Consider the following 8,870-nt stretch of genomic DNA (forward strand, 5'->3'; position numbering starts at 1 on the left):
GATGATCTCTTAGCAGGCAAGTACTTACTGGGTTCCATTTGTTTGTTGCAACTAGCTACATTAAGCTTTAGCTCATCCATAGTAGGGTTTGGTCCATCTTACCAAACTTAATATCGAGTCTTGGTCCCATCTTATCTCTGAATAGAGCAAATATAATTGATAGGAACATTAAAAAAAATTGCAGCAATATATGACTCAATCAGTAATTCTTCTAATTGTGATCCTAACATTATTGTCATTTGCTAAAGAAATTCCAAGAGCTTCATGTAAATAGGTCTTATAATTCAGATTTAATCGCGGAGCTCGACTTTTCTCTGTTTAGTTATTATTCATTTGTTTTCTAAACCAAAATAGCTAATTTTATTACTAGAAGCTGACATGAACTTGTTTTTATTTAAGAGATCAAGAATTTGAAGAATAATGGTGTTCTTGAAGAGAGTTTAGGGATGTTGTCATTTGTACAGAAAAATACAATTCAATTTTCTGTCATTTTAGAAGATGTAGAGATTGTCACATAATTTAGATGTTTTAGTTCTTTATAATTATTAACTGTTTAATTTTATACGATTATCATAGAAAGCTTTTCAATGTTGATAAAGCTCAGATTCCTTCTTTTAGAGTCAGAGTCTATCCATGGAGATTCTTGTCTTGATTCTCGAGTGTGTATATCTGCAAATAGAAGAAGATGAACAGGTGGTTAGTCTGATATATATATATATATATATTTTGTAATTTTGAATGGTATTTATGACTTTAACGGCGGGATGTCAATTTTTCTTTGGTTTTTATTGACTTAGAACAACATTTCACGACTGAATTTCCCCTCGTTAGCAGTCATTTTTCTTGTAGTGTATAGCTCTATCCTTGGTTGCTTTGTTGACGCTCGGAGACTTTAGGGGTATTCGAGCTAAGTCTTTTGATAATATTGACGTACAATAAGCTATAAACGTAGTGGAGTAATAGATATTTCTCATTTGTAATTACAATTTTTTGAGTCTGAATCTCTAAATATAAATATCGAACATCATAAAAACGAAAGAAGAATGATGTATTCCTGTGTGCACGCGTGATTGGAAGCAGGTTAAAAATGATGTTTTTGTTTGGTAGTAGTCAAATATCTGAAGTAGGCAGAGATTTATTATAAGTTTTTTTCAGTGGAGACTTGAAGGTAGAGATGTTAATTTAGGACAAGAAGTTAAAAATATATTGTTTTTTTATGATAATGGAGGGGACAAGGTTATGATTTTTTTCTACAATATTTTTTTGTTTTTAATGATTTTTAAATGAAGAGTGGAAATCACGCTCAGATTTGTGGCCACAAAATGGAGGACAAAAAAAAATATTGAAACGATAATTATGTTTTAGTCCAAAACAAGTTAAGTTTGATCGTATGAATCTGATCTAGATTTTTATATAACAAGTGTTATTTAAGAGGAGATTTATTCTCTTAATATAGTTTTTAGAATATTTTTTATATTAATATTGTATCATATGTAGGCTAATAGGCCAAATCATAATTTTATGTGTCTGTCTGATTTATCACTTCCATTTATAATTATTAACTCTTGAATGTTGTCTTGATTATTCCGATCCTAACAATTTGGTATAAATGGATATAATCATCTCATGAATTGTAATATCACATGAAATTAACTATTTTATTATATATATGAATAATTATCCCATTATTATAATATAATTGTAATAAAATAAACAATTTCAAAACTAACTAATAATTCAAATATCATATTTCATAATTTAAACCAATAAATTTATAAATAATCCAAAAAATAATTTTAACAATAATTCATCAAAGGCAAAGACACATACATACAAAAAGTAAATAAGGCCCCCCCTTGTAATAGGCTAACATGTGTTCACATAAATCTTGGGGTGATTTTAACCAATACAATTATTTTGTATCGTTATTTAATTTTTGATTTCGTTAAAATAAGTTGTGCAAAAATAAATTTCGAATAAAGAGTTCGAGCTTAATTACCAAAAAAGAAGTATATCGCTAACTAATTGTGAATCTTATTAGGACTTTAATACAAAATATTATAACGAATCATTAATATTTTTGGATGGATGAACTTACTACAAGTTTTAGTGAATTTACTAGAGTCGGTGAATATCATGTAGTAACACTAAACAAATTATTTACAAATTATATAGTGAACCATTTATTTTATTTTTTTCATTCTTATTCGATGTTTATATTCGAGTTCAATTATTTTGCATCGGAACAAATTGTTCACCATCTCTGTCTTATCACCATAAACTTCAAAGAGATTTCACCAATACATTTTTATTTCAAATGTTTTAAGTCTAAGTATCACTATCAAATATTTTAATATCGATTTAATTTTAAAAAAATTCAAATTATTCAATTCAACTCTAACTTTGAAATATCAACTGAACTTACTTTCTCTTCTTGAAAAAATAATAATAATCTTTTCAAATTTATTCAATCAAATAAGTTACGACTCTTCAATACTTCAAAATTTATCTCGAGATCTTTTTTCACTTTTCATTCTCAATCTCGACCATATTTGCATTCTCCGAACGCTATATAAAAAAAATGAAAAAGAAGTAAATTAATTAATTTATAAACTAAAATTGATCGGTTAATACTTGTAATTAAAATTTTATAAATAGTAATTAAAAAAGTGAATATAAAGGTTGTAATAATTTAATCCTTAATATACTGGGTGATTTTTCCTTAAATTATTTATATTTGTATAATCATGTTAGAAGTTTTATTTTCTATGAATTTTCTTAATCATGTTTGTAATTATTTCAAACTATCAATGTAAATTTATAATTTTGTGTTATTATATTATTATACTTTATCGTAAATTAAAATTTTAAAGATCCATACAGCTTACGACCCACATCTCAAGGCTTATGCATTGAATCTGTTATTATGCATCACTTTATACTATATTGTAAATTAAAAAATTAAAGATTCATAACACTTATGATCTATGTCTCGAGACTTACACCTCACCTTATGCTAAGTAAAACGCTCCACTTTACGTCACCGTTTTTTCCAAACACTTCTCCCACCTAACTGACTCTTAAATGATTCATGTAGAGATTCGAATACTTGATAAAAAAATTGTGACCAAATTAACCCATAAAAAAATTATCAATATATTTTTAAAAATATTATTTAATTTTAAAATTTGATATATATTAATCATAATTAAAAAATAAAATAAATTAGGCGATAAAGAAATTGTACTTTGGTGAGAGTTAAGTGAATTGCACTATAACCTGTAATTTTTAACTTATTTCGGTCCAAGCTATTTCAGTATAAATACGCGTTGAACGAGACTCGAGTTTTAACTTTCTCATTTTTTACTAAACCTATATTCAACTCGATTTATCCATTAAAAGGTGAGGTTTGCTCAAATTATGAATACCTTCATCATCAATCGATAGATTTTGAGTCATTTGAGAATTCAAACAAATTATTTTTACCCGCATAAAAAAATAATTACCGAAAATAAATACCAAATAGCCCAAGAGAGGAAAACCCTATAATAGAAGAAGGAACCTCAAATAAGGCCTGTGGCCCAACATCACAACAAATTTTAATTAGTCATTTTAGTACTTGAAAAGGGTAAAATTTCACTTATAAAATTTGAAACTTTATATTAGCAATTAATTTTAAAAAAATATATTTCATCGAACACGTATTAATACAAAATTTAGAAAGCATGCTCATGGCCCAATATAAAAAAAATTATATTATTAATGTAAATTATGTTAGTTAAACACAATTGTTAATTTTAAATTTAAATTAGTAGCGTAAGTAAAATTTTCAAGTAGGAAATAAAAAATTAAACAAGAAGAGGTCAAATAAATACAACATATATTTTATATATTTAAAAATAATTTTAATTTTATATTTATATACAACATAATTCTCCGACAAAGAAAATTCAGATGAATTCTTCCTTCCCTGCGAGGCTATGCCTATGGTCAAATAAGTAAAATAGAAAGTAAAGTAATAAAATAACTTACTATAATTAATTAAAACACATAAATATGTAAAATTCTTTACATCATTAATGCATATAATTTCGTATGTTGAGAAAAATATTTTAAAAACTTTAAAATTTAAGGTAAATTATTAATTTTGTCCTTTAATTATTGCGAGACTTAAATACATCCTCTACTTGATTGACTAAACTTAGATACATCCACGATCATATGATATAGCAAGTGATCTTGAACTCTCGTAGGAGCATGAGACTCTTAATAAAAATTGAGAAAAGTATTGAAAATATCGCTAAACTTGACAGGAGTTTAGGAGTATATTTCATTCATGTTGTACGGTCAGAGGTGTGTTGAAGTTCAGTTAATTAAGTAAATAAGTATTTTACGAATGTCTCATACTAATAATTTACGCTGAATTTAAGGATGTTTTCAATATTTTTCTCTCGTATATTCAATATACTAATATAATAGCATATTCAAATATTATTATCATAATACTCATGTACTTATGAGTTGACTCAAATTAAAGAGAAAAAAATTGGTGTCAAAGTTACACAAACTTTTTTCCTCTTTAAATGGTCAAAGGAATTTGAGCATTTATATATTATTAATTAATTGTAAAAGTCTTTCCACAAACTAAATAATTTCCACCTCTATATTTTTGTCTCTATTGTTATTGCCAATAAACCTTAACTTACTAACTCATTAGAGAAGACCATGAAAAAATATTAATAATTTTAAGTATTTTTTTTTTAATTTAGTTATTTGTATTTAATGAATTCGCATTGTATAAAACTTCATTAGGAGGAAAATATCTTTTTTCATATTAAGAGCTCAAACGCAAGATTTCTGATTAAAAAAATAACAGTTCCATCTGTTGTACCTTATCCTTTGATAGTATTATCAATTGAGGTATAAAAAATTATTTATACTTTATCAAAGCATTTAGAAGAATATATTTTTAATAGCATATGTATAATTTTTTTAAAATGATGTCAATATTTATTATAGTATAACCATTATATTAACATAATATTGTATAAAAAAAATACAATTCAAATGTAATATTACAATTTCCCTTTACAAGTAATTTTTTAATTTATAATTACCTAAATAATTACTTATTAATTATTTGAGTTGAAATAATACATTCTTATCTAATGTAGCCACAATTAAAACCTAGTGCATGTTTACCAACAGATTTAGTTGAATTTTATTTATTTGATTCCATTTTCCACAACTTTTATTTAATTGACAGATGACTAATTAATTCCACTTGTAGAAAATGGAATCGAATAAAAGTTTTATTAAATTAGTTGGTCAACACTATGTTTAATTTGTGACCACAATTGGTCATCCAACCATAATTTAATTAAGCCTCCAACAAAAATAAAATTATGTTTTTATGTATATTTCTGAAAAATAAACGGATAGAATATATTGATTGTATCACGATTTTAATTGATCTAAAAAAAAGCAGTGAAGGCAAAATCGTAGCGGTTCAAATCACTAGTGATATTGTCCGTGAGGCTTAGACTTGCATGACTTTAAAAGATGTCACTAGTGTAAGATAGACCTACTTACTTATATATCCAATGTCTTTATTGTGTTTTCTTGAGATTCAACTTCATCACAAAAGTTTCCCCCGTTGTATAGAATTTGCCTAGACATAGCATTGAAGTTTGCTTCGCCATATCAAAAATTACTAAACTCAGTTTAACTCTAATCCAGATCGACAAGGCTGACACAAGGAGTTACGTCGATACCATCTGTAACAGCCCATCTCACTAGTTATGTTATTCATTCTAGGCTTAGACTTGCACAACTTTAAATCCTTCACCAATTCGTATACTGAATATCTTTGATCATGTGTTTTATCGGTTTTGACTCAATTTTTTAATAGTAAAATAACAAATGAAAAATATTGATCTAATCAATAGTATCAAAATTAATTAATTAATTTGACTATTAAGTGTGTTTTTTTATAGTACTAATAATTAATAAAATAGGAGTCCAAAGCCAAAAGGGCGCACACCAATTTTTTTTTAATCAAAAGGGCAAAGTCGCTCCTGACAAAGCGATTTTCTTTGACAAAATTGACGTCTTTATTTTTTTTTAACATCGCTACCCCTGCAACATTTTTCAAAAACAAAAAAACTTTTTAGAACTGAAATCGCTGTTATAACAGCGATTTTCTTTAAAAGATATTTTTTTAAATCGCTTGGAAGACAGCGATTTCATTCAATTTTTGTATTTTTAAATATATTGTTGTCTTTGTAGTGTTTTGTACTGCCATTTGTTTAAATAATTAATAGTGATTGTACATGCTTGGTTTGACCTTAATTTCTTTAATATTTTCTATTGATTTTGGAGTTTAATGAAATCGCTGCCTGTCAAGCAATTTTTGAATAATTTTTTTTTTTAACTTTTTTTTTAAAATGACTATAGCAGCTATATCAATTAGAAAAATTGACAGAATCGCTGCCACAACGGGGACTTTAAAGAACAAAAATAATTTTTTTTGATGAAATCGCTGTTGGTGCAGCGATTTTATGCGAATTAACGTTTGTCGGAAGTAAATCGCTTTTGACAGAGTGATTTTTTGCCCTTTTGGTTAATTATTTTTTGATATGCCCTTATACATTTGACGCAGTTGTGTTGAAGGAATTAGGGTTTTGTTTTCCATATATTATACATCTAGAGACTATACATTATATATATATATATATATATATATATATATATAAAATATTAAATAGTGAAGTGTGAAAAGAAAAAATATTCAAACCATGAAATTTCTCTAAACTTTGACGTGCTTTTTCTTTGTAGTGAACATCCATAATTACTATATATTATAGTTATTACTATTTACGTTCATATTATAAGTCATCCTTTTTTAAGAATAATTAAATCACAATATATGTCGTTTTATAAAATTTATACATAAAATATCATACTTTGTTCATTATACCCTTATTCTGATTAATTAATAAATCTTGAAAATATGTTTATTTTGACTAACATTAAAAATCTACGACTAATTAATTTCATTGGGAGAGTAATTATTCATTTATTAATTAACTATTTTTAGATCAGATTCATTTGTCGTCTAATTTCATTATCAATAACATCAGATTCATCACGAAAATTTAGATTAATTAGAAGTAATGGAATTTGAATATTTTGTGATGTTGTCACGTTTACTTTAAGAATTTATATATAAAAATATATAAAAAAAAATATTTTACACAAAATATATAGAAAAATTGAGGTGGGGAAAACTTGAATTTTTTTAAAATTTTTTCGATCAATTGGTAAAAAAAATTTGGCTCCAAAAAGTAAAATTTAAACGGTCATCCAAATGCATTTATATTTTTGAAATCTATCCTTTTATCATTTATTACAAAATTGTCATAAACAAACATTAAATAAGGAAATAGAGGTAAAATAACCTTATTTCTTAAGCAAAATGAAAAATGAGACTTTTAATATGGGACAGAGAAAGTAATCGCTATCGATAATTAGCTACTACCATTAACTATTTAGACGATGAGATGGTTAAACAACGCAAAATTGTTCGAGATCTATTATATAATATTCTTAATATTTGAAATTAGACATATATTTGTCTTAGTAAAGACAAACAGGTCCTTAAATTGACTTAGAATATATAGTAAATTCCTTTTTCCTGGTAAGATTAAAATTTGACTGAAAAATACATTTTCAAGCTTTTAAGAATCAGCATTTTCTTTCTTAATTATACTAAAATAATAGTATAGTATTAAAAAAAAATACATGAAACCCTAGGGTTTGAGTGTGCTACCAAAACAAATAATTGGATTTAGGGTTGTCAACATAATAAATATCATCTTGTAAGAAGTTGGTATTTAGGGTTGAAAGAAATTAATAATACGCTTAAGGACGTGGCTTAATAATTAATGAAGTGATTATAAATCTTGGAGATCAATGTAAAAAAAAAATTATTTGCATATGGTGGAAAAAAAAGTTCATTATAGGAGATAAAATTACTCGATACATGTGCTGATGAAATAATTAGAAGGTGATGAGCTTATAATCAAACTTAGTAAAAGGGGTAAAAATAACAAAATCATATATTGTTTGATTTTTTTTTTCATCCAGGAGCCCACATTGAAGCTCTGACTAAATTCGAATCACGCTCTGTAGTGTTCATTCGAAGGTGATGCTCCCAACATGATTTTTTTATACCCAGGACTCGAACCCGAGACCTTTAGTTAAAGATGAAGTACTCCCACCAGTGCATCAGAAGTCATGTTAGCACACAAATAGACTGTTAGACTTTAATTTTACCTTTTCCACGTTCTTGGTTAAATTAAGTCAAGGAAATTAGATCGTGACTTTAATTTATTTTTTTAATATAAAGTTATATGGAAAATATTTCTGATAATTCTTGACTTCTTTTTTATGCAAAAGATAATACTATAGTTAATATTAATAACTAATTTGTGTCATAGCATATACAAAAGTGATTCTAGATAACAAATCGCTTCAGCAGAAGAGTTTATTTTTTAAAAAAAATTATTATTTAAAAATCGCTGTCTTGGTAGCGATTTCATTTTTTAAAAAAAAGAAAAAAAAATTGCAACAAAATTGTTGCAGTAGCAGCAATTTTGCTTTTTTCGACGAAGGAAATCGTTGTTATTCCAACGATTTTACCGTTTTAGTTAATATAAAATTTTATATACCGTTTTAGAATTTTTATTAACATTTTATACCCTTTAGGCTCCAAACTCTAAAATTATACATCGAATTTGTTGTTGATAGGAAATTAATAGACATCAACAAGGAGGATATATATATATATATATATATATATATATATA

This window comes from Solanum pennellii, chromosome 9 (assembly GCF_001406875.1).
Source record: "Solanum pennellii chromosome 9, SPENNV200".
Lineage (NCBI taxonomy): Eukaryota > Viridiplantae > Streptophyta > Magnoliopsida > Solanales > Solanaceae > Solanum > Solanum pennellii.